The 26,766-nt window shown below is 46.2% G+C and overlaps 1 protein-coding gene across 19 annotated transcripts in view; it reads right to left on the bottom strand.

Annotated features, from left to right (window-relative positions):
- Positions 1-26,766, bottom strand: part of LOC310888937 (SET-binding protein-like) — a 310,630-nt gene that overhangs the window by 201,166 nt on the left and 82,698 nt on the right. Inside the window, exon 1 of one of the 19 annotated variants that reach the window (XM_083852585.1) lies at positions 5,269-25,260. The exons of the other annotated variants lie outside the window; for them this stretch is intronic. The gene's annotated coding sequence lies outside the window, so the exon portion shown is untranslated. Of the gene's footprint in view, positions 1-5,268; positions 25,261-26,766 lie in introns of those variants that run through there. 19 annotated transcript variants of the gene reach the window in all.

The raw sequence follows: 26,766 nt of genomic DNA on the forward strand, positions 1-26,766 counted from the left end.
GGCCAGGTTAAACCACAACACACGCTTACATCCCATACGGTGATGCTTACATGGCCATCCAGATGTATGTTATCTAACGTGTGTATAGATATACATACTTCCTGTGTGTTTATTACATTGATCACTGCAATAAGAAAGATGTTTGGACTGCAAGCAACAGGAAAAATAGAAATTTTCCAGCTTTACAGCTATTATTTGTGAAAACTTCTTTCTGTTTGACTGGGTGTCTCTCTGGCAGTGACGCTGCATGATGAACAGGGACAACAAGCCAATCAACCCGGCTTCCTCATTTCCAGCTGGCCAATTCAGCAGCCCAAGAGCTTTGCTCTTTATCTTCTGCCCTGAAATTAATTTGGGTCCAAAAGTGCTGACATCCTTTCCTGCATCAGGGATCACTGGAGAGATGCAGTCCTTTGGCTCGCAGTGCTACAATGGCTGCTGGTGGGAGACTGTGAGGGGTTAGACCCTGATGAGAGGGGAGGATGCCATGGAGATGGGTTTTCTCTCCTTTTAGCAACTGGGAGCGGGTGTGCCCTTCTCCACAGCAGTGCCACAAGGGGCACACGTGGGCCAGGTGTTGGTGATGTGGATGTGGTGAGGTGAGGCCGAGCCAGCCCTCCTCCTGTCCTCCTCCCTTGGCCAAGCTGCTACACCTGCCCCGTGAGACCCCGGGGAGTTCTCCATGCAGCCTTTGCTATTTTTGCTTTGGCAGCAACGTGGGCCCAGATCTGTAGAAGATTCGTGTTCAGTTATTATTCTGAGCCGCTGCCAGCATTTTCCTGAAAAACATAAGTGAGAAATGGGGAACGGGAATCTTGAACAGCTCATAACTCAGCCAGAACGGAGGGGAGTTTCATGGGAGAAGGGAAAGGCATGTCTACAGCTGCAGAGCTTTTGTTCCTGCCAAAATTCAAAGGCTCCTTTTCAAACAATGGAGATATTACAGCTTTGTTTAAAAAATAAAAAAATAAAAACGTCATGAGAACCTTTAATAATGGAAAACATTAGGAACGTAAAAACACTTGTCTTCATAGGCAAGAAAACAAGGTGGTCTCCCAAACTGGGAAAGTTTAAATAACCCACACATGAGAGTCACTGCCACTGCCCTGCCATACACACCCTACTAACTGCTCCTGCAGTTTATTCAGGAGAAGGACAAATAACACTGACACTTTCTGTTTCTCCCCAAGTAAATTCATCTCATAGCTCTGCGCACAGTTTGGCTCAGTTCTCACCATGTTGCTTCTTCCTCCCCATCCCTGTACGATAACTCTGACACCCAGACATGGCCCTGAGTCGCTCCTCTCTGGCTCCCTCCTTCACCTCCCTGTCACTGTGTGCTGCTGGTTTGCCCTCTTCAGTGTCCACATTTGTACTCTCCCTTATCGCTTTTCCTTCACTCCCCTCACTCTGGTTTTCTGTTTTTCACCCATAACTTTGGATGCGTCCATATACCTGCAGAAACGTGCACAGCTAACATACTTTTTTATTCTCTCCACGCTCTCCAAATGTCTGAATAATTCAGCAGCCAATATTTTAGGCTGGCTGCTTGGTATCAACAGTCTAATAGTATCACCTCTTCAGCTAGCTCAGAAGAATATAGCACCTTGCTGCGAACTTGTATGAAGCACCACCAGAGTGTCACGCAAGGGCAAGCTCAGCATAGCTTGTCTGAGTGCTTGGCAGAGATGTTATTCCTGCTCCTGAATGCCTACTTCTTTCTGCTAGCTAAAGTCAAGACAGTCTTGGTTCAAAGTCCTCAATTAGTAATGCAGAAGTAAGGCAAATGGAGACATCCATAAGATATCCATCCTGGTTTCTAGCAAGAAGGCAACATGCAGACAACTGAAAACATGTATTTTCTTCCATATATGCAAAATTCTAATTTCCTTATTTGATAACCATGTATTTTCCCCTCTTCAACTAAACCCAAAGAGGTAAAACAGAAAATAACCAGAAACTGAAAAATAACTAAATGTTAAGGGAAAATAAATAAAACTCCTCATGAACAATCTCTCTTTTTGTATTCTGCTATCAATTCCGTTTATGAAGCTGAAAATATTGTACTTCTGTAGGACCGACTAAAACAACAAACATATAGAGCAAATAGAAAGTCCCTCAGCAACTCAGAAAATGCATTTTCTACAGTCCTGAGAACAAAAACATTAAACTGATCCTTAGATAAATAAGTCCTTCCTAGAACAGGTTGTTGGAACAAGCTAAATAATACTAAAACTGGAAGGTATTTACCATCACGCTGAGATGGGTGGGCATTCCCCCAACACTCCTGCCAATCTCAGTGGCCTAACCCCCCCCCCCAGAAAGTCCATGAATGTGCAACCATACAGAGCACTGTGTGCAAAGCAAAAAAAGGATTCTCAAAAACATGATAAATGTGGCAATCCCGAAGCTGGGTTATGTAGGCAGGTGTTGCTGGCCCCCGTCACTACAGCAGAGGTAACAAGAAGGGAAAAGTAATGCTATTTTTCTGAATAAATAAATAGCAGGAGGAGCAGAGGAAGGATACAGCTCTGCTGCAGTGAGAGCAAATAAGCCCTTCCCTGGTGATGTGGCATAGGTAGCTCTGCTCCTCTCTGGCCACCCGTCTCCAGCAGGGCTGCTCTCCGCCATCATACAGCCCCTTCCTTCAGCCCTGACTCGGACTCCTCAGTTAGGGAAAGGATTCGTGGCCACTGTGACAGCCGGGCTGCCTGGGGTAGGCAGGGAACAGGAGGAAGCCTCCCTACTCTTCTTGTTCACTGAAAGCACACGCCTCCAGCTACCGTCTTTCAGGAATGCCTCTTCCATCCTTGAAAGCTGGGAAACCTGCACTTGTTTAGGGTACTGAGCGAACTGGCGGAGGAGCTGGCCGAGCCGCTTTCCATCATTTATCGGCAGTCCTGGCTATCGGGGGAGGTCCCAGTTGACTGGCGGCTAGCCAATGTGACGCCCATCTATAAGAAGGGCCAGAGGGCAGACCCGGGGAACTATAGGCCTGTTAGTTTGACCTCAGTGCCAGGAAAGCTCATGGAGCAGATTATCTTGAGGGTCATCACGCGGCACTTGCAGGGCAAGCAGGCGATCAGGCCCAGTCAACATGGGTTTATGAAAGGCAGGTCCTGCTTGACGAACCTGATCTCCTTCTATGACCAAGTGACGCGCTTGGTGGATGAGGGGAAGGCTGTGGATGTGGTCTACCTTGACCTCAGTAAGGCTTTTGACACAGTTCCCCACAACATTCTCCTCAAGAAACTGGATGCTCATGGCTTGGACTGGCGTACGCTTCGCTGGGTTAGAAACTGGCTGGATAGCCGGGCCCAGAGAGTTGTGGTGAATGGAGTCAAATCTGGTTGGAGGCCGGTCACTAGTGGAGTCCCCCAGGGCTCAGTGCTGGGGCCAGTCCTCTTTAATATCTTTATCGATGATCTGGATGAGGGCGTCCAGTGCACCCTCAGTAAGTTTGCAGAGGACACCAAGCTAAGTGCGTGTGTCGATCTGCTCGAGGGCAGGAAGGCTCTGCAGGAGGATCTGGATAGGCTGGAGCGATGGGCTGAGGTCAACTGTATGAAGTTCAACAAGGCCAAGTGCCGGGTCCTGCACCTGGGGCGCAACAACCCCAAGCAGAGCTACAGGCTGGGAGATGAGTGGCTGGAAAGCTGCCTGGCAGAGAGGGACCTGGGAGTATTGGTTGATAGTCGGCTGAATATGAGCCAGCAGTGTGCCCAGGTGGCCAAGAAGGCCAACAGCATCCTGGCCTGTATAAGAAGCAGTGTGGCCAGCAGGTCTAGGGAAGTGATTGTGCCCCTGTACTCGGCTCTGGTGAGGCCGCACCTTGAGTACTGTGTTCAGTTTTGGGCCCCTCGCTACAGGAAGGACATGGACGTGCTCGAGCGAGTCCAGAGAAGGGCGACCAAGCTGGTGAGGGGTCTGGAGAACAAGTCTTACGAGGAGCGGCTGAGGGAGCTGGGCTTGTTCAGCCTGGAGAAGAGGAGGCTCAGGGGCGACCTTATCGCTCTCTACAGTTACCTTAAAGGAGGCTGTAGAGAGGTGGGGGTTGGTCTGTTCTCCTACGTGCCTGGTGACAGGACGAGGGGGAATGGGCGAAAGTTGCGACAGGGGAGTTTTAGGTTGGATGTTAGGAAGTACTTCTTTACCGAAAGGGTTATTAAGCATTGGAACGGGCTGCCCAGGGAGGTGGTGGAGTCACCATCCCTGGAGGTCTTTAAAAGACGTTTAGATGTAGAGCTTAGCGATATGGTTTAGTGGAGTACTTAGTGTTAGGTCAGAGGTTGGACTCGATGATCTTGAGGTCTCTTCCAACCTAGAAATCTGTGTGTGTGTGTTTGCTCACAAACAGGGAACTCTTCCAGCAGCCTCACAGCCTGCAGATTTTGATTGCATTAATTTGTCCCGAAGCGGGTTTTCCTCTTGAGCCTGGAGTAGAAGGCAATTAAGACCCACTCCCCCCCCCCCCCCATTAGATTAAAACAAATTAAATGGCAGCAGTAGGACAGCCTTGCCTGGGATAGGGATTTTTGGAGAAGCAGGGCTTTCTCTCTCCTCCTAATGGGAAGCTGGCTGCGTTACCTTGCTCAGTGGAGCTTGGATCGTCTGTAACAGGTGCCCTACGTGTTAGTCCACAGCACTGAAAATCCCACTGCCACTTCCCAGGCGCAGGAACCCAACTGCAAATCAAGGTGAAGAAACACGCTTTCTGCCCAGCCACTTCCATTACAGCTAATGCACACCATGCTGGGAATTGACTGAAAACAGCACCATGTACAGAAAAGCTCCTCTTTAACCAGCACATGATACCATGTTAAGGAGCCAAAAGCCACCAGTGCTCTTCCGAGCCCACTCTCCTCCTTGCTGGTGAGGGATGGGAGAGAAGAAGCCTCTGGGTAGCCTTTCAGATGCCACGTCCTCCTGCCATGAAGCCTCACTGTCTCGGCGAGACAGTCACAGCTGAGCAGGTGGGATGAGGAATTTCTGGGAAACTAGCAATAGGCAACTCTGTCAGATCAGTAAGAGCACCAAAGGCACTTCATATTTGAGCTACTCTTTGTAGAGGGTTAGAAGAAAGAAATAATTCACCTCTTCCACCACCATTTTCTGTTGTGTTCTCTATAATTCCAACTAGATATTGAACTGAAGGTCCTTTATCTCATCCTCTTCCCTGCCCGAGTCTCCAGTCCTGCCCAGGTTGAAGATCATGGTGATACTTCAACCCAAACCCATCATGCAGCTTCCAAATACTTTATGTGTTACCTGGAAATTAGGCTCAGTTCTCACAGCAGCAGCTTAGCCTGCTTCAACTGGAGACTGGAGAAAATCCTCTGGGAATGCCTATTGCTCCAGAAGCACCGTGCTAAGCCAAGGAAGCACATTTAGGACCAGCCCCCAGCAGAGCCTTTACCCCAGCGGTGTCGCCGATGTCTGCACTGCTGCTGGACTTCACCCTTGGGGAAGCCTCCACGGTAGGGGAATGCTGTTCCTCTGTTCCCACTGCAACTTTAAAGCAAGAGATGGAAAAGTGAAAACAACAACAACAACAAAAGATTCTCCTTCTAATTGAAAACACAGTACGAGCTTAATGGTCTTTGAATTGTGTGTGTGTTTTGTGGGGGAAGGGGGAGGAACGGATCGCTGTAACCAACAACATCCCAAAGGACTATAAATCAAACAGCATACAGCTGTTGGTATCAAATATAACTCCTTTCGCACTACATCAAAAAGCTTTAATTAATAACTAATTTATTCAAGTGGAAAAAAAAAATCCCTTGCACCAAATAATTGTATTATAACTTGGGGACTAGTCTGTGTATTTTCCCCCTCTCTAAAGCATGACAGGAGAGGAAATTGAGCCTTTAGAGAACAGCTAAGCAGAAAAATGGATCAAAGATTCAGAGGGCTTGTTGATTGGCTTTTCGAGTCAGAAGAGACCAAATCAGCCCATTTAATGAAAAAAAAACCACGTGGCAAAGTCTGTTTGCTCTAGGACCTAATTTTAATAAAACTGCATGTAAAGATAAATGGCAGCAGCCCCAGCCAGGCATGGTGCAGAGAGGTGCTGCACAAACCTCCCTGCGCAGCGGTGTCCAACCCGCTCCATGCCCCACATGTGCCAGCCGCAGACGGGTCCCGTGGCACAGGCTGCGGAGCGGGCTTTGAGCAGCGCAGTGCTCTCTGTGCAGCGCCAAATCTTGGCTGCCATCTCCAACAGTGCTTGCTTGGGATCCAAACCAGACCTGGACGCAACACGTGAAAGGCAGGGCTGCTGCTGTCCCACTGCCTTGGGCCACCTCCTCACCTGCTGCAAGCAGAAGACAAGAATGGGAGGGATGGGATGCTCCTTTGGGATGCTCCTTTTTTTATATATTCATCCAGAGTACTGTGCTAGTGATGACTACCTAATCTCTGGTGGGGTAAGGTAAGTGCCATTAGCCTGCTCTAATGGCTAATGAAACCGAAGCCAAGTAGTTTACTGGTTGTCTTTGGGGTCCCATCAGGCATGTTTTACTGTTCCTCTGAGTGCACTGAAGTTCCCCATTAATGCTGCCATTGATTACAGTGTACAGTCTTCGGGGCAGGGACTGTGAGTTTATTTTCATTTGCTTAATGAAAAGCACTCTGCCTTTTAATTCCTTTGGCTTCGCTTGCCTAGGCACTGGGTGGGAGCCCCGAAGGCAGCACAGAGGGGTGCAGGCATGGACCAGCTGAGGCTGATGGAGAAGACCTGGGGCTGCGGCTTCAAAGCTTTTCTCTGAGCTCAGCCCCTTCTCCATGGCCGTGCCTGGGTGGCAGAGGTCCTCTGCTGTGCGCAGTGCTCCTCTGAAGCCTCTGCAAGGACGTGCAAAGCCTGATCAGGTCGGGAGATGAACGATTTTCAGTAGAAAGGGTCACAAAGAAAGTGTTGGGTTTGCTGCTGTGAGCACCAAACCAACAGTGCAACGCATAAACACTGTCCATCTCAGAGGACATCAATAAAAAATGTCAGACTGGTAAACTGGTTATTTGAAGTGTAAGATTTAATCGTTGGGTACAGCATTTGTCCACGCGTATCCAGCATCGCGTCGCGGGAATGTCTTGAAAGGCAGGCAAGATTTGTTTTGCCCGATGTTGTGATAGCTTTATCCTGTTTGACCTCAAAACTAATAATAATGTTCAATAAAATCATGATAATTTATAAAGAACACTCCAAAAAAGATTAAGTGCTTAAAAAGTGATTAGCTTAAATCTTTTAACTGTTTCAAACATACAGGTATATGCTAAAATGCCTTTGCTGTACAGATTTGGGAGGTAACTTTCACAAGTGACATTCAAACTTCTAAATCACGACCTAAAAGCTTTTGCACTTGTAAAACTCTGAAAAAGATCTGTATTGGTGCTACAGGCAGATGCTATTAAGTCCTTGCTTGATTAGTTTAATTTGATAGCCCATACCCCTGAACATCAAGTCCATGAGCAGAATAGCTGCCAACACAAAACTAAGTATCCCAGTCCTCATCTCCCTGCAATCAATAATTATGCCATTAAAGACTTGAACATGCTAGATACATTCCCCAGCACAGTTCCCAGCCATTCATATGGATCAACACTGGTTGCTTAAGAGAAGGAAGTGGATTGATGGTCAGACACCCACCTGGGCTCATGTCCTGACTCTCCCAGTGACTACAAACACGAACAACACTTCTTCATTTGAACTTCTTCATTTGTTTCATAGTTAAAACGAAGACATTCATCTCCCTGTGAAATTCAGTGGGCTGCGATGCTCAGGTTCCTTTAGGCATTACAAATTATGAAAAAATTATAATTTTCCAAGAACAATCTTCCTACTTGCTTCCATCAAGAGCAAAATAAATGAATTCTGGCAAAAAAAAACTGCTGCAAGTGGAAAGCGTGTACATTGTCTAAGGACTGCACGGCAGAGCTGGGAGATTGTGGTCAAGAGTTTAAGGATGATGCTGTGCTGCTCTTAGCTGGAGGCTGGCTGGGGTCACTGGCGAGCCGTTGCCCTCTCCCCCAGTATCAATGAGAAAGGCCATGAAGACATCTCCAAAAAATTATTGCCCCTCACAGGCAGGAGCTGGGGTGCTGGGGGAGGCTGGGGAAGTTTCCCAAGCCAGCAATATCGATAACGTATTGCAATGTGGGTATGATTTAATCACACTTTGAAAAGAGGAGATAAATGCCTTGTAGAGCAGATGGAGCTTTCCACTACTGTGTGTCTTCTCATGGCCTCAGGGAGGTTTCTCTGCACAGAGCCCTCTCCTGCCAGTGGAGGTTGTCCCAAGGAGATGCCCACGAGATGCAGAGAGGAGGGCACGTTTCAAGCTGGAGAGGCTCTAAACATGGCAGCATCCTTCATTTCTTCATCACCCTTTTGTGTTTCCCGCCCTCCTTCCATTTCCTGTTTGCTTCCACTTCTTACCTTTCTTACCCCCAAACAACAAAAGCTCAATGGTATTGCAAATGCATCTCTCCGTTTAAAATCTGAGCCAAGAAGGCAGTGTGTCACCCATATTTATGAGCTCTAAATGGCTTTTATCAAAGTGAGGTTGCACTAAATTACCCCCAAGCTGTCATAAATACAAATGACTCGACATAGTCTGCAACAAGCCTTTGGGGGAAAATTGTATGATCTGCTGTTACAGTTACAGTATATCACAGAGCAAGCTCATATATTTCCACTGGCAAGGTAAGATGATCCTTCAAAGGACATTAATAGGTGAAAGGGAGGCATGAGAAATAGTGAATCAAGCGGTGTGTGCCCGTGTGTGTGCATGCACCTCAGAGCTAACCCCAGGTTCCTCTCCTGGACCAAAGAAGTCCTTGAGGCTTGGGTTGGGAGGTTTTCTCTGTCTATCCAAGTGCATCATGGAAGCTGCTAGCCATGGGAGGACGATCCAGGGGTACATTTTAAAAGATCCATGTGAAGGCATGAAAGTTATTAAGATATGAACCAGAGCGATCCAGACTCCAAAGACTGGACTACTTCTAAGCAAATTAGAGGAGCCATTCCTCCATCTCAGCTGGTGAAGCTCAGGACTGTAGCAAAGTCTACCACAGGATAAAAGGAAATCCTTATAAAGGGGGCATGAACTGAGCAGTAGAGAAAATCAGCATGAGCTCCTGAGAAAACAAGCACTAATTAGTTTTCTTCATTAACCTCTCTTCTATATATTAAGTGCTCTTTATACGTGCACATGTGCAGACACAAACACAGAAACACACACATACATACGTAAAAGAGGAGGAATCCTGATCAGATACCACGTAATCCATGTAGGCAGTGGCAGTAATTTGTAGGAGCATCCAGAGGAGGAGTTTACGCCAGTCCATCGTGCACAGTTCCCAGTTGGCTCCCTGCGGACAGCCTTGCACAATTTGACATGAGTGTGTAGGCTTGCATTCAACAGCCCTTCCTACAGTCACGCTATGCTGTTGCATCAGATTACATACAAAATAAGTCAAATCCAATGAGCATTGTTTCATTTTTTTATATCTGGGATGAAGACAGTGTCTGCTTGGCATTACAATGATAAGTCAGTTTGGTTTTGCTATCTTTAATGTAATAGAGGCAATATGCCAATTTCAGCAGTCCAGGTCGGATGTGGGCATTTATAATGGTACCCTTCTTGGAGAATGAGGTCTCTAACATTAAATTATGTATTTTAATTAAAAGCTGAACTTAGAGAGCTTGAGCTACTAAACTTGATTTTCAACATCCATGAGCCTGGTGGGAAGCAAGTGGCCAGCGCTGGCATTTTCCACTGTTGAGCTGTTCACAATCATCCTGCTCAGAAAAACCTGCTCACTTCAGAGCTGAAAAGACAGCCCAATGAAGATGCACACCTGTGCGATTTACCAAAAGCACACCAAAGAGGAGGATAGGAGTAAAGCAGCCAGAAATCCTGTGCTGAACTCCTTCTGCCGCAATGTTTCCCCCAGGTGGATCGTCTCACACAGGCGTCGAGGGAAAGACAGGCTGCTCTGAAGCTGGGGGACAGGGGTTATCAGCTGTGTCCTGCCTGCTGGGAAGCCTGCAGTCAAACGGGAAAAGCCCAAGAAGTGTGTGAGCTAAACACACTGCCTGAACTAGCTCACTGTGTTTCAGAAAGGAACTTCACTATCTTCCACAGCTGGTCTCCTGGCACAAGTTAGCACTGCTCAGCTTCATGGGTACAGAGGGAAAAAAAGACACAAGGCGTTCTTGCAACACAATGAGGTGGTGGCAGGCTGACCTGTGCTGACAGGTCAAGCACAAGGCTCACCATCTGAGCAATAGCACCTGGAAGACATCCAGCCATCTGTCCGATGTGATTAAAAGCAAAATATGAAATGCTTCAGAAGAGGGAGAAATGGGATAGCAGGTCTGGGTTGCATAACATCATGCTTTTGTGTAACCAGTCTAAACAGAGTGTGTGAGTCAACCAGATGTTTTTCATTTCAGTGTGCAGCACAGCTGAGCAAACCAGAAACCAACAAGCGCCAAACACAATGGTGGCTTTGCCAGCACTGTTGTAATAGAAGCTTGACAAAGGACACTGTCAGCCCCAGTCTCTGTGCAGGCAGGTCAGCCTCCTGGCTGCTTAAATAAGCTGGCCCACTCTTTACGCTCAATACCTAAGCTAAGTATCAGTAGTAGCTAGTAAACATGGGGTTAGGGCTCAGCTCTTGAGCCAGTCATCATCGGGAAAAGAGCTAGCAGCGATGCGTATAAAATTTGATCCCTTCCTTCTGGGAATGGGCCAACATATTTATTTAGATAGAGCTGAATACCAACTTTGCGAAACAAAAGCATCCCATCTGAATATGTGGAAAGAAAATTGATCATATGCCCTCCTTTATAATTATAGCTCCATTCTGGTTTGGAAACACTCACCTCTGGTCAAGGACCGGTATCCTCCACCTCCAACAGAGGAGGTACGTTTGGTCAATGCTCTGATGGGGTGACCAAATTTCAGTGCTAGGGGCCACTCAATCCCACATAGGCATTGCATAGAGCTGTAGATGAATTCATAAACCTTAGACAGATGCAATCTGGGTCTCTACTCCCTTCCACACACACAATAATGTACTTAGTGGCTTGACTCACTGACCACCCTGGCACCATACAAACAACACACTGGGCAAGCTAGCATGGCCTCGGGACACTAACCAGTTGTCTTTGTCTTAAACTTATGTAGATAAGAATTAGTCACCATGCAGAAGCTGCACTGCTCTTACTACATGGATAGAATTATAGCAGGGTAAACAGGCTTCTAGAGTGCAGTTATGTGAGAATGGGAAAAAATATCTTTACAGGCATCCTAATTAGCAGAACTGTGCACAAGCCAGATATTACATGACTTACTGTAGTTATACTACATTGATAAAAGCGGGGAGTGCTGCCCTGGCACAAAATGTGTACTGGTCTATATAGACCAGCCCTCCAAGCAGTACCTGTGAAAAACACTACTGTGTGCTTTAAAAGTTTGACATCAGATGGCTAAAAGAAGTGAATTTTTAAAGATAAGGTGCCTTTTCCGAATGCTCTCCTCATTCTTCCCACTTATATTTATAATATTGAGAAAAATATAAAGCCAGGGCTGTACAAAAGGGACGTAGCCAGAAAGCCTGGAGGCTGAAATCCTCTTCCAGGTCCATAGCAGGTGGCACAGCACAGCTGGGCAAGCAACAGCAAGGTGCTTACCAACTTCCCACTTCAATAGCTCCAATATCAAGGGAGCAGGTCTTTTCTCATGTCCATTCAAAATAGAAGCAAACCCAAATTTTAAAATCTTGTTCATTGGGAGTGAGGCAGCAGGGGGAACCAGAGTCTGAGTCTCCCTTTTACACAGACTGACAAGCACAGCACCAAGGAGGGATGCTCCGTTAATAACCCTGATGTGCATATCCCTGTGTTCTAATACAAATTGTCCCCCACCAACCTGATTTTCATAGTCGCAGAATCATGATTTTACCCACAAAAATAATAAAACTGGAAAAACCTGATAGAACAATCTTCATAACCTCTATGGAAGTGAAGCTAACGGTCCTAAAAGCTCCCTTGTGATGATGGTTAGGAGAAATGGAGGACAGATTTGCCTTGGGGGAACAGTTTGAGTTGGAACTTTTCAGAGCCTCAGCCTTCATCCTCTTAAGTCTTTTACCTGTTCCTTTGACTCACAGGTCTCCCAGGTTTTCTAGTCCAGCTCTTGGACTCGATTGGCCATAACTGTCCCAGTTTGCTAGGAACAGAAGCAGCATTTCCTACAGCTATTCCAGTTTACAACACTTAAAAGACATACTTTTGGCCTTCTTAAATATTATCCACCAACATCTGGCCAATGTCTGGCTTATCTGGATCTGCACATCCAATGTGCTTCTCCTGATAAAGATTCCCATTAGCACCATAACTGGTGATTTGTTTTTAAAGTTTGGATTTTTTATTTTGAAGCTCAACTGCATTTCAGTGGTGCAAAACATGAACTGATTTGAACGCCTAATTGAATCTTTTGTTACCAAACAAGGGTTGTTATGCTGAAGATGAATGAAACAACTGAATCAGTACACCTGTGCAAGCCTCAGCAGAGGTTAGATGCAGTCAAAACAACTATTGTCTTCCACTACTTCTTTTTAGGCCACTGCATCCCAATGCAAAATAATGATAATGATTATTACAGACTTGAACCCGCTTTGTTCACCTTTCCTTTTCAAGATTAGCTCCTTCCAGCTTAGTTTAGGGGTTAGAGCAACTTACTCAGGAAAGAATTAAACCAGTGTTTGTTCCATGCAATCAAAATGTTATATTTTAAACTGCTCTGGGTATACCTCTGTTTATTTGTTTCTTGAGATGGGAGGAAGGATACCCTCCATTTCCAGCAGACTGATTTAACTATGCTTTGTAGCAACAAAAAATATTTTTAGTTACTGTGAGTGAGTGACGATGACAACGATTACAACAAATGGACCAAACATACTTTTGGGTCTTCTTCTCACTAAAATCTCAGGAGAAAATTTCTAACTTTAAGCAGGCTTGTAGTAGCCACTGCCTTTAAAAAAGACAACTTGAAACTTGCAGGGAAACTTTGGTAGCAGACGACTGAGGCATTTTTTGGACCAAAAGACAATGTGATGAAGAGTGAGGTGATTAAACACTGAGTGGAGCCATCACAGCTGATTAAACTTCAGTTTTGGATCTAGCCAGAATCAGCCTCCAGATAATGTGGACTTTCAGTGAGTTAATCAGTCAGCACATTTGCCAAAGACGTATCATTTAAGAAATCTGTGTATTGTACTGGCATAAATGGATGTCCTTGCTATTACGTGAAAGGAGGAAAGTTCATCCATAGAAACGCTGCAAGAACCTGCTTCAAGTGTGATTCACTTTCAGGTAAGCTTCAAGAAACTGAACTCATAACCAGAGCCACTGGGTTTGGGAAAGACATTCACAGAGGCACCTTGTGGAGATTTACCTGAGGTGCATAAGATGCTACACAGGCCCTTTAGCAAATTCAGAGTAATTCACAGATGCATAGCTCTTAAGGCCAGCAGAGACTGAGAGGATGAATCAAACTTCTTTGGCTGAAGGGAGCGTGAGGAAGGGGTTACTGCTACCCGTATCCAGCTGCTGCTTCTCTCTTCTGAACAAGGCTTGCTGCTGGCCCAATTTTGCTGGTGGCCTTGTCGTCTGAATGAGTCCTAGCCCACATCTGTATTCCAGCAGGGATAGGGATCAATTGGATGAGGAGCCTAACTGAAAGAGCCGAGGGACTGACATCCTGAAACCACGGGGGCTGAGAAGCCGCAGGAACAAGCCATCCAGAGAGTGACCTGTACATCCCAGGTCTGTTGCAGACAGAGCAGTTTATCTGACCTTTTGTCTGGGTTATTCAAGCTGACCACACAATTTTGCCCATATACACTCTGAATCATGCTCAGAAATTGCCTGCCTCAATGAATCTTTCAGAGGGTCACGCAACCTTGCCTGGAGACGTGAGATGGAAAGAGCCCACAATGAGTTTTGCTCAAACAATTGTCTCGCCCTCGCTGTTCAAAACGTGTTTACCAGCCCTGATGCACCCTGCCTGGTTACAACTTCCATCCGCTCGGGTACCTGCCTCTTCGGGGCAATACAGAGGAAGATTCAGGAGATGACAAGCTGCCTGGCGCAGCCCAACGGAGAGGCCTCGCTGCTATGCGATAAGGAGCCAGTGGTTGAAATGTATGGCAGGAGAAAGAAGCAAAAAGACAAGCACACACACACACACACACGGTGCCGTTAAGGTCTCCCCCCACAGACCTCCTTTGTCTGCCTGGCTGCAATGGCCCCCCATAGCCCACGCTCCCCTCCGTCCTCCAGACCCCTCCTCTCGCCCCATTCATTCTTCCAGAATTTATCCCGCTTCTTTAACTCAGCATGTGTCTGGGCAGATGTCCAAAAAACCTCCCTCCGGCAACAGGGGGGAGGAAATTCCTCCGATTCAGCTCAGGCTCTCTGCCCCCCCTCCGCTCTCCGCCTTCGCTCTCCCTCTTTTTCTTGCTCCCTCTTCTCTTTTAACACTCTGAGCGTTAAACTCAGTTTAAAAGTTTAACACTCTGAGTGTTGAGATAACGCTCGCCTCACCTCGCCACTGCCTTCTTGAGTCCTTTCTGCACAGCATCTGCAGCCCCGTAGGGAAAGCAGCTCTCCTAGACAGTGGGATGCTGGGGACCCCCTTTGGTTCTTTTCACAACTTAAATAAATAAAAGGGAAGGGGAGGGAAGGGCAGGGGAGTCTGCAAAGGGTTGAAGGGGGGGGGGAGGGATCGGCTAGCAAAAGCCCTTGATTAGGACAGGTCCAAACCAAACAATATGATGAGATGGAGAAGCCCTGAGGAAGTTAGAGAAGACTGGGTGAAAAGGTGAAAAGGAAGGGCTGTTACCCCCATTTAAGAGGAGTTTGGAGAAGAACCAACTTTTGAAGACAAGGATTAATGTTATCAAACTTAGACATCCAAATGTCTGCTGGTCCCAGGCTCCATCTATAGCCACCAAAGCACCATCTCCAGAGAGCTGTCTAGGAAAGACCTGGAGTGACTGTCTCAGATGTGACATGACTTGGGGATACGCAAGGCCATGCCATTTGAATCCAGCCAGCACCACCCAGAAAGTCTCTGGCAGGGCTGAGATTTCGGTCCACGCATCTTATCCCCTAGGCCAGCACAGGGAGGAAAAAAAATCTCCTCCTCTCAGCAATGCTACCTGTCTTCTCAGGAACAGAAAATTGTTCTTTCAAAACAGGAAAAACAGATAGCATAAACACTTCATATTTTATTAATCAAGATACTGAGTTTTGAGGCTCTGCCTGAAAATGAAAGGGAAGTTTCCATGACATGATAACTCAAAGTAACATAAACAAGTCACTGGCATTTAAAAGAAGTTACATTTAAACCTTAATAAGATGAAAACAAAACAGAATAATCTGCAAAATGATTTTATTTATTTATTTATTTATTTTTAAATTGAGGCAAAAGACCATCATGTCAATACTACCTTGGAAAACTCTGTGTTGAATATTTATTCCTTCTTAGCTCTTTAAACTCTCAGGGGCCCTGCAGTAAGTGATCTCCCTCTCCTGGGCCTGGAGGACACTTGACGTTTCTGGGTAAGTATCAATCTATCTGCTGCAAGCTGCTGACTACCTCATCAGGGTCCGGGGGAGATAAGTCCTCATTTATTTATTTGAAACAACTATCAAGTGCTACTGGGAGATTTCAGATGTATTTCCTTGTCAGATGCGTCCATACTCAAGGTCTCCTAATGCAAAGCTGGTAATTACCAGAGGTGAAATATCCAACACTAACACCCAGGCCACCAGCCCGGCACACACCCGGCATCACCAAATGACACATCCCAGGAAAATAATAGCAATAATAAACCATTTTTCAAATAAATTTCCCAACAGAAGGCTTGCTTCCCTTGGAGGTAAGTGCTGATGTTGTCCCACAAATCCAACATGACCTTCACAAGTAATTCATTGGTACCTGAAGCCCGACCATGCAACGACTAGCAAACTCAACTGTTTTGAGAGAAAACAGTAGGCCCCTGATTTCTGAGTTCCCCAAAGATCACTCAGGAGCCTGAGGCTAGCCTTGGTGAGGACATTATCTTCAAGTTCCTGAAAATATCCAAGATGCAGAACTGCTTGTGTCCCGTCTCAAAACGCAGCATGGCATCAACTGACAATCACTTGATCTTTTTTCCCCTCTGCATTTGTTATATGGCACTTGTTGATTTCATACCACAAAACACGAGGTAAGAGCATGCCAAGGAGAGGAATTCATCCCTGAGTGGGTGACTGCTGAATGGTGACTCCACGTGTTGTGCTGGGAGAGGGGGAGCATCCCCAATCCGTGGTATCTGTCAAAGTTCTCTTGTTCTCCTGCAGACAGGCACTGTTTCAGGGACTGAGCCTGGCTACCCCTGCAATAAAACCCAGCCAATTCAGTGTTTTCTTGGATGACAGAGACGTGGCCTGAGCCTTGTGCACAGGTCTGGGAGAGGTGTCTGCTTTTTAACCAAGCATGCAGATCAGTCCTCATCCTTGACTTAGGTTCAGATGCAAATTCACCCGAAGTATCACTTGAGATCAGCCCTCTGTCCCCTGGCTGATGCCATCTCTCCTGCACAACACACCCCATCCCGTTAGGACTGTCATGGTCACCCAAATCCCGTTGCCATTGCTCTGCTCCACACACATGGGGCAGGAGGAGCTGCCCGAGCCTGCAGCCACCATGCTAGGGGATGCTCTGCAGGGACAGCTGGCAGAGTTTCAAAAATGTATAGGGCTTCATTAGCCTCCAATTGTGCCAAAGGTGAGGGGCATCACCCCTGTGATTAAGTGCTGTTCTTTGAGGATGCAGCTTTCTTATTTCGGTATCCCAAGAGCAAACCTGAGTACCACGCTCTGTCAATGGTGTATATGTGTAAGGGCTTCTTTGAGCCACTGGTGAATGAAGGTGGAGAAGTGACTGTAAACACCCTGGGGTCAGTTCTCCTTCCTCTCCTTGTGCTCCAGTCATACGTACAATCTTTCTTTGTGTTTAGGAGCCAAAATTTCTGATTTTTTAACTTGTTGGAATCATCGGAATCACCCCCAGGAAAAAAAAAAAGGGGGGGGAACAGGATGTAAGGATGTATTTATCAAAATCTATGCCCATAAAAATGACTTCAAGCTTTGCTGTGAATGGACCCAGTAGGTTTTAAACCATTTTGCAACCACTAGTGGCTAAGGAGCCATAATGTCAGTCTCATTTGTCATGGGTGCAGGGAGTAATAAATGGCCATTACCAATGATTTGTTTATGATTCCACAGAGAATGCAAAACAGAAAAAAGAGGGGGCAGTGGGAGGTATAGGCATTTCTTCCCATTTATTGAGTTGCTTGAGATACTTTTGAACAAAACATAATTGGTCATTGATATGTGGCAGCAGAGCTGTGAAGCAAAGGAAAGCCAAGATAGTAGTGTGTTGGAAGGTGGGTTAACATGACAAGAGCATGATGAGGCAGAAAGGGAACTATAACAAACATGGAAGGCAGAAAATCTTAATAATTAGTAGCATGGCATCATCTGTAGGCCTTGCTCTGCTATGCCAAGAGATGAGATTCCAAGCCTCTTAAACTTCATGCCTTTGGCTTCTGGTTGCATGCATGGTATGAGATACACTAAAATGAATATGAATATCCACAGCTATATCTTTATTTATATCCGTATCTATATCTACAACAACTTCTGTATTTATCAATACCTATATATATCTATATCTACATCTATTTTAGGACCCTGATTTTCATCTAAAAGTTCTCAGAAGGCAAACAGAAAACGTCTGCCTGAAGGACGGCACAGAAAGTTAGAAGAAAAAATGTGATAAAAAGAGACAGATGAAAGATTATGCATCCCTGCATCATCCTCTTCCAAACCAGCTTCTAAATAACTGTTTATGACCAAAGTTGGTCTGTGTCCCACTGGCCCCGAGTTCAGCGAAAGCTCCTGGTTTTCCCCATGTAACATATGAATTTAACCTGAAGGGCAACATTATCATTTGACCCACAAGAGAGGAAGCCCCAAAGATCATCAATTCCCTTAAATTGGAGGCCCAGCCAGTCCTTTAATGCGTCCCCATCAGCTCGAAATAAGACTTACAGTTTGGTAGGTCAAAGTGAAAAGGGGAGGATGGGGAGGGGGAAAAAAAAAGACAGACTGATTGCAACAGCAATAAAAAAAAAAAAGAGGAAACACTCCTCGGTGAAAGCAAAGCATTGTCAAAAATATATGTATATGGGGAGGAGCAATTTTACAACCTCCTGTAACCCAGTGGTCCTGAGGTATTGCCTTTCACCATCTACCCAGGAACAGGCCTCCGAGAGGTTGTAAAAACACCATATATTATTCCCAGAGACCGAGGCATTGTCTGGAGGGGTTCTTGTGCTGATGCTTTTTCTGCACTAAGAGGCGTTGCTCTCGGTGTGGGCTGCCCATGCGCACGCGGCAAAGCCTTGGATGTGGTGTCCCGTCCAGATGGGAGGAAAACGGGGTGCCTGTCCCCCTCCATCTCTTGCTCCAGGGACTCTGCAGAGTCCCCTCACCACTCACAGGGAACCCACAGCTGCAGCAGGTCCTGTCTGCCCCATCAGAGATGGAGGCAGAGATGCACTGGGAGGTAATGTGCATCCCTCCCACTCCATCACCCCACTCTCTGTCCACATTGGCTTTGCCAGACTTGTTTATCCTCTCCCCATATATCCCATATATGCCTCGCTGCTCTTTGATCACTTCTTTTTCTCCCCATTAATTCTCTGCAGTGAATTTCTCTTTTTTTTTTTTTTTGCCATCCATGCAAGTAATTGCAAGTGATTCATTTCCTGCTTTTCTTTTTTTTTTTTCTTTCTTTCTTTCTGAGGGACCAGTGGGTGCTGCAGAAACCCAACCAGAGCAAGGTGGCACTGACATCCTCACCTACTGCCTATCTCCAGGGCTGCTGTCCTTCTGCTCCTCAAGCACCATAGGGTGCTACCAAACAGTTTTTATGGCCATAAATGTCGCATTTCTGTTTTTTATCCACCACCATACCATAAGAGTGAGGGGTTTGGATATAACATTTGGTTTTGGGTCAAGGCCAAAGCAGGATACGTGGATTTACCTGCACTCCCTGTTCCTCCTGTTTGATTGGCATTTCAGGTTCATCTTTACAGGCATATTTTTCCCCTAGTTTTCATGCCCACAGGCCTGGGTATTGTGCATACCCGTCATACCATCCACACCCCTCAGTGTCTCCATTTTAAGGAGTTTGCTTCCTTCCAGAGCAGGACACAACCCTGAACAGCCTGGTGGAAGAAGCCAGGCATAGCTGCCATGGGTGGCTGCCCCATTTCCCACCTCCTGTTTGGTCCTACTTCTCCCTTTTTCTTCCCCCAAAGGCATTTTTGCAGCACAACGGTTGTCCCTGCAGGTGCAGTGCCTACACCCCTACTTCTCGAAAACTTGGTGGCAACCAAAGGCACTTGGCATTTTGGGGTCTGTGCTGGTGTCCAGGTGCCTCCTGCAGTGCTGGTCCCCAGGTGACTTAAGCCACCTAGTACCTCGAGACAGCAGTGGGGGTAAGGGGGGGACCTGCCTCCTTCAAGTCCTGTTTACACGGTAATGAATATCTCTTAGCCAAATCTATTGCAATAAGTATTACATTATCAAACAGGACCTTGGCACTCCACCAGGCACTCAAGTGTGACTGAGCGTCCAGACCCTTGCTATAAGGAGATGGGTGAAATTTACAGCCTGGCCTCCTTGGCCGGGTCTTTGGAGAACAAAGAGCTGCTCCCCACTGCCCCACAGCACGGGCACTGCTTCTTGTCTGCCCTCATAATGGCCAGAAGTCCCTGGGCAGAAGAAAGCTGAGCACAGCTCTGGAGAACCCCAACCACACAGCACGAACTGACCGCGGGTGCAGGATGGAGGAAAAGGAGGGCTGGGAAGGGGCTGAGGGAGACAGAAGTGGCCAAACGTCATGGTGATGGAGAGGGATGCCCTGCCAGCGCCCCCCGGCTCCCTTTGGTGGCTGGTTAGTCATTATTTGTCAAGAAGGGGAGCAAAAGGGCTCCCACAATCCCACAGTCCTGTTTCCCAAATATAAAAGGGTATTTTGAGGTGCAAGGAGGGTCAGCGAGAGCCCCCTTCCACTGGCAGCAGCGGGAACTTCTCCTCCAGCGAGCACAAAGCACTTCGCGTGCAGAGCTTTTGCCAGGGCATCAGGGAGAGCATCTGTGCGCTTCAGATGCCCTTTTCCAGCTAGGGGGCTAAAAATATCTCTGAAGTCATGTTGTTTCCAAAGTGCTGGGGATCTGGATGCAATTCAGGGGAGCAGGGCTCCAACAAGGTGCATGAAACAGCAAGCAGGATTGCTTTCCCTTCCCCAGGGAACTGCAGCAAAGGGAGCAGCCTCATACAGCCCAGCCTGGAGCAGATGATCTGATGCCCTTCCTTTATGATATAACCTCTGTGGTACTGTATCTCATGCATCTCAAGAAGCACTCAAGGTACAACTCCAGCAACTTGATTCTCTCTGCTCTGCACAAAGTCTGTCTTAAGCGTGAGCTTCATTTATTTGCTTGGGCAGCAGCTTTTGTCTTCTTCTTGTCTCAGAAGTATTACCCGGTACAACACTCGTGCCACTTAATCCTAAGTTTCTTCTCTCTTCTGAGCCCTTTTTCCACATCACTTCTTAAGACATCCTAATGTAAGAATACTTGATATAATTACTTCAAAGCATCCAGCACGGATTCAGCCGGATTAGCAGAACTGCTATCAGTGAGCGATCTAGGCATTGAAACAGATTTGTAAAGTATGACCAAATAATTGATTTATCAATGCATTCAGTATCTTTAAAATTCAAGCAGGATATAAACACAGCAGCCAACAAGCTACTTGTGAGCTATCTGCTCTGACCTTGATTATCTATGACAAATGATCATGTAAAACCAGAGAGCTTTCTCCTTCCTCTCTTCCTGAAGCTCTTTGTACACAAACCAGCACCTACAGACATTTTATGTATCACCACCTACGTATGCTTATGATCTGCATTTCCCCAGAGACCAACCATTTCCTCCTTTTCACCTATACAAAATACTCAGTTCCAAACCATTTCAAAACCAGAAGAGGATAATTGCTGAGCTAAAATTCAGAATTCATTAGGATGTCTGGAAATCCTTTCTCCAGCTCCTCCTGCCTAGCCCAGCTCTATGAGAGGATGGTGACTGGGAACCATTCCCAGAAGCTGAAACAAATCAAATGGGGAAAAACAAACAAACAAATGACCTGGGACAGTTGAAATGTAGTATAATTTGTCTCAAGGAACTCCTTCTGTTCCCTAAAAGAATTAAATCCCAAGACACTGAAGTCCTTTCCCCTGTAATTTTCCAGCTCGAACCATAGTGAACGAAGCATGGGGAGGCAATCAAAGGGATAATAGAGCGCACTAAATATAAGTATAAGCATCTACTCTTCCATCCCAGAGGGGAAAAAAAAAAGAGAGAAAAAAAAAAGAAACCTCCTCAAAGGAAACTATAAATGCCCAATAAAATGAAAAAGAGAGGATTTTATGGGCCCAATTACATAACTGTGGAGCCAAGTGCATGCAAGTCACCCATTTCCAAACACACAAAACCCCATCTGCCAGCGAAATCCAGCTGTTTACTGATATGCTGTCTGCTGTTTGGCCTTTCCTGGACTGTCCACTTGTTAAACTCTGTAAAGTACTATTATGATTTCACACCACCCAGTAGTTTCCTCTGTAACCCACAGCTACGGTATAGAAATGTTGCATGTGCTGAAATATCCAAGCAAATCTTTTTACTGTATATAGTCATATGGAATTGTTTGAACATGATCCTACTCCTACAAGAGAAGACACACTATATATCTGATAGCACAGAGAGGCAATATGACAGTATTACTATGATTATTATATATCGCGTTCATTTCCTTTCTTATCATTGACAAGATCACAAAATTACAAGTTAGTTTATTGATGCTGTCATTGGATCCAGCATATCAGGATACGATCCCAACAATCCCCCACAAAATGGAAACACAGATCTCGATTTAGGGAAATGCTTTCCAGCTTGGGCTCATCTCTGAAACTTCTGTGTCTAATTAGGCATCCTTGATATATAATTGCAGGTCCGCCAGCACTATAAGAGGGGCTGGGTTGCTTTCAGCTACAGCAGCAGCCCCTTGCTTCTAGGGAAGCCCACCTAAGGGCTGGGCATCCACCTCTGGAGGTGCCCCCAGGCAAGGACAATTTTGGGGAAAGCGGGAATTGTCTCCCACCAGTGTGCCAAGTTAAACACTTTCCAAGTCAGATGGCCACTGCCTGTGATCACTCATCTCCCATTTTAGCTAACAGAGTGATACACAGCCCCTGGTGCCTACCAGAGGGCATTCAGCTTAGAAAACACTAATGCATCAAAACATCCGCAGCCTATGTGAATGGCAATATACATTTTTAATTTGAATAATATGCAGTGTTTACCATAATTAGACAGCGCATTAACATGATTAAACCAGCACCGTGGATCAGAGTGGCACAGCACCCGACTCGAGCCTGGAGCCCTGGCTGTCGAGAGCCGCGTGTTGTGCCTGGCCACAGAGCTCCTGCCTCCCTGCCCTTTTGCAGTGCGAGTTTGAAGCTGTCATTGCAGGGGGCAAAATTTTCCTTGACAAGCAAACAAATCCATTAACATGTTAAAAGGCTTTGCACGGACGTGGGGAAAATATTAAGCACGCCAACACAAGAGCTCAGTTAGGAGGATCATTTTTATTCCAAGATAACAAAATGCCCGAGTTGTGTGCCAGGAGAGCAGGCAGTGGGCTTTTACCTATCCTGAAAGGCAGGAATGGCATTGATTTCCAATAGCAGTTAAAATAACAGAAATAGGAATCAGCAGAAATCTCTGCTATTTATAGCTGCTAGCCTGTTGATCTCTAACTTTAGCATCCACTGAATGGCCGCAATTACATTGCTCTGTGTGATCGCTTTGTGCACATCCTCCCCGTACTCCAAATCACATCCCGCGCTCCTGCTCGGCTCTGGGAGCTTTGCCATCAACTTCCATCAGGCCAGAACTTCACCCTTGCTTCATTCAGCCAGCAGAAATCCTGGCACCAGGCTTTCTCTGGAGAAAGTCAAACGTGGGAAGTGGAAATGATGGCAAACAAACACAAAGGCTGTGTACCCACAGCCCACACATCTCCAAGTGGGAACACAATGCTGCAGAGAGTTTTGGTGGGGAGGGTCGCTGTGGTTATTTAATTCCGAGCACTGAATGAATGCTAGCATCGATAGCTTTAAAAAGACAGCAACTGGGCACATAGGAAAGAAAAAAACATACTGAAACATACTGAAAAAAAGTAGAAGTGGACCATGATTCACAATCTCTTCCTTTTCATGCTTTCACTCACAATATTTGGTTTCTCCCTGTGCATCAGACAAGTGCCCTTGCTTTTATTCATGAAGAAATTCAGCAACAAGAGCTATTCCAAAACAGAGCAGCTGCAGAACATTAAGGGTGCTCTAACCATTAAGGGGCATCTGGAACATCTCAAAATTAGTATTACATCAGGCCACAGGCCACAGATATTTCCATAGAGTGGGCACACCAGCTCACTCCAGCTCTAGATATGTCCCAGAAGGATGTCCGGTGCTGAGGACTGGGAAAGCCCTGGTGAACTGCAAAGGTTTTGCAGTTGTCAGTGAATGATTTTCAGTACATAATCTGCAAAGCAACCCACAAGAAAACAGTAAGAACATAATTTTTACTAATGCTTTTCTTATTACACAGCTGCCTAAAGGCACTGAAACGTCCTTTTGAGCAAGGTGCAATAAAGATTTGCAGAGCATCTTACAGCGCGGACTTTGAAAGGCTGGAGTAGGCATGAGGAAGGGCTGAGATGCAGCATGTAAGTAGGATGAACACCACGATAGCTGTAAATCTTACACTATTCCCTGATGTCTTGGTCCCATTCAGCCTAGTTTAACACTGGGGTTATCTGAGAAAGGGATCAGTGGGAAGAGAAGACAAAGAGAAGATGAAGCAAAGGAGAACAGTCAGAACTGAACCACAAGAGCATCCTGGTGACATCAGCATCACTTAGGGGCCCCTGTTCAAGCCCCTTCCTGTCTCCTTTTCTTACAGCATGGGTTTTAGCCAGCTCTTTGCTCTGTTTTTCTTTCCAAATGTGTACATGGCCTGGTGCCAGGGGAGTTGGGGTGAAAGGATACAGGAGAGGAAAAAAGAAAAAGTTTGTGTGTGGTGCTGGGAATAGTGGAGGGTGTAACTAGGAGCTTTATACCCAGTCATCGCTGTGGTGAAGGGTGTTGATGCAAGTTAAGAAGTATCTGTTAGATAATCTTGCCCAAGGGTTAGGTTTGGGAAGAGGAAGAAAAGAGCAGGATATTCAGTAGTGTCCTGCTCCCACAGCCAGGCGACACGGGAGCTCTGCTGTTTCCTTCTGTAGTAGCAATGCCGAGCACTTCTGAAAATGTCACTCCACGGGTACAGAAAAAAAACCTTAGAAGGCTGGAAAAAAAATCCTCAGTGATTTTTTTCTGCCTTAAACCTTCTCTGGCAATTCCTAAAAACCCAAATGTAATCCTTTCACTGAAATTCAAGGGAATACGGGAGCTGAGCTCCGCTGGTCTCTTTTGAAGCCCTTTGATAATAGGATGTTAAGAGCAACATTAGAGAGATGGGGAAAGAAATACAGATCACAGGATAAGCACAACTTCTGCAAGGAAAGGACTCTTTGTAATACTTTCTCATGTCTCAGGACACCTGACAAAAGTAAGCAAAAATCACTCTGTATCTAGTAACAAATTCAAACTTTTCACCTCGTTTCCTCCAATTCCATGTATAACTTGTGTTTTCCCTGCTTCCAGGAGGAAGAATAGGTCCAATCTAGAGGTTATCAGTGTCCTCCCACAAAATATGGGGCTGGGGCATGTGAGGGTTGGTCCTGATGGGGCTCAGGTTTGCAAGAGCCAAATGATTTCAGCAGGAGGTGAAGATGTTCAGTACCCTATGTCTGATACCTGTTGGTGCTTTCAGGCCTCAGAGGACTTGCTGACGGGTCACAGTGCTGAAAGGTCCCCCCGGCACAGCATGGAGAGGCACAGGGCTCGCTCTCCCCAGCAGCCTGAATACAGGATCCCAGCAGGGCTTCCCACAGCCTGCCTTCAGCTCCTGGAAGAGGAGGAAAGCTGCATTTTGCCTCTGAACCGAACAGCTCAAACTCCACGTTTGGTGGTTCAAAGCGTGCCTCGCCACAGCTGACTGAGCAGATCTGAAAACTCCCAGGTCAAGCTGCGAAGCGGCTTCACTTGGAGGCTCAGCTGGAGGTCCAAGCTGGCAGCAGGGTGGTGGGTGGCATAGTGCCTTGCATGGACAAGCTCCCAGTCCTGCTCTGTGGCGCTGAAATAACACTGAGAGTAACACCACTGGAGGAGCACCACATCTCCCTGCTCTTATAAAAGCCAGCAGAGAGAGGTGAGATGTCCCCAACAGGACCAGCCGGGGCACTGGGACTTGGAACCATCAATTCCCACTGTCGGTGCTGAATCAGTTTCCAAGAGACGATGTCCCTCCCGATCCTGCCCTCCCTGAGGCATGGTGCAACACCATTGCTTAATGATTGGCTCGGGTCTGCACTGCATTTGCATCCCAGTTTGATTTGAGACACACTAGGATATATATTTCATATTTGTCCCCCAGAGCCCTGAAGTATAGATCATTTTTAGAGTGGCTAAGAGTTGTGACCTGTCTCCTGGACTATAAATCTAAGAGGACAATGTACTCATTCTGCATTACTCCTCATACTCTGAACCAAAAATGATTGTCCAAAGACTGAAGGGGAAGGGAATGTGCACTTTACTCTGTAAGCAATGAGAAGCGGGTGTCAAAAATACCTAATCTGTAATGCTCAAAGCATCATGAAAGGGCTGGAAACTAGAAAACACCAAATGGAATAACACGGACAGTCCTTTCCTACACAGCCATGGTTTGTTTGGTTATGTGCTCAGTGAATGTGGAAGGATGAGAAGTAAGAGAGAAAGCGAAGGTAAAATATTCTAAATCTATTACAGATGACAAAGAAGAAAGCAAACAGAGAACTAGTACTGGGACCATTCTCTGCCTTGTGATGCTGGAGGACTCATTATGACCTCAAAATCTTTAAATGGACATTTTTCATAAAAAAAATATTGTTTCCTCTTAACCACTGCACATATGACTAGATGACATTCCATAGCTTGTGTTCTGGAGAAAGGTAGCATTGAAAAAGGAAGAAGGTCTGCCTTAATGGTTTGTGCATACATAAATCATTTGGGACACCGCACAGGTCCTGGCTCTGCACATTTGCTAAAGACTAGACTGAAATCCACAGAAGCACACAGCTACAAGGGGATATGCACTCTCCTTTCTCCCAAAGAATCACAAATATGGTGCGTTTGGACTATCAAGTCTGCTTCACTTCAAAACTGTCACTTCCAATGATACAAGAGCCTTGGGCTTTCCTTCCCAGGGAGGAAAATAAAAGGCTGTCTGAACTTCTGGGCACCTTGGGCATTGCCTTTGGCATCCTCGCGGCTTGCCAAGTCTTCAGAGTTCCTTAACGTCTCTGCACTGAGATGCACTGTAACCCTGCTACACTTCTCGGCAGAGCCTGTCAGGATGAGCACATCCCTTTCAACA

This window comes from Anser anser (genome assembly GCF_964211835.1).
Source record: "Anser anser genome assembly, contig: SUPER_W_unloc_6, whole genome shotgun sequence".
NCBI lineage: Eukaryota > Metazoa > Chordata > Aves > Anseriformes > Anatidae > Anser > Anser anser.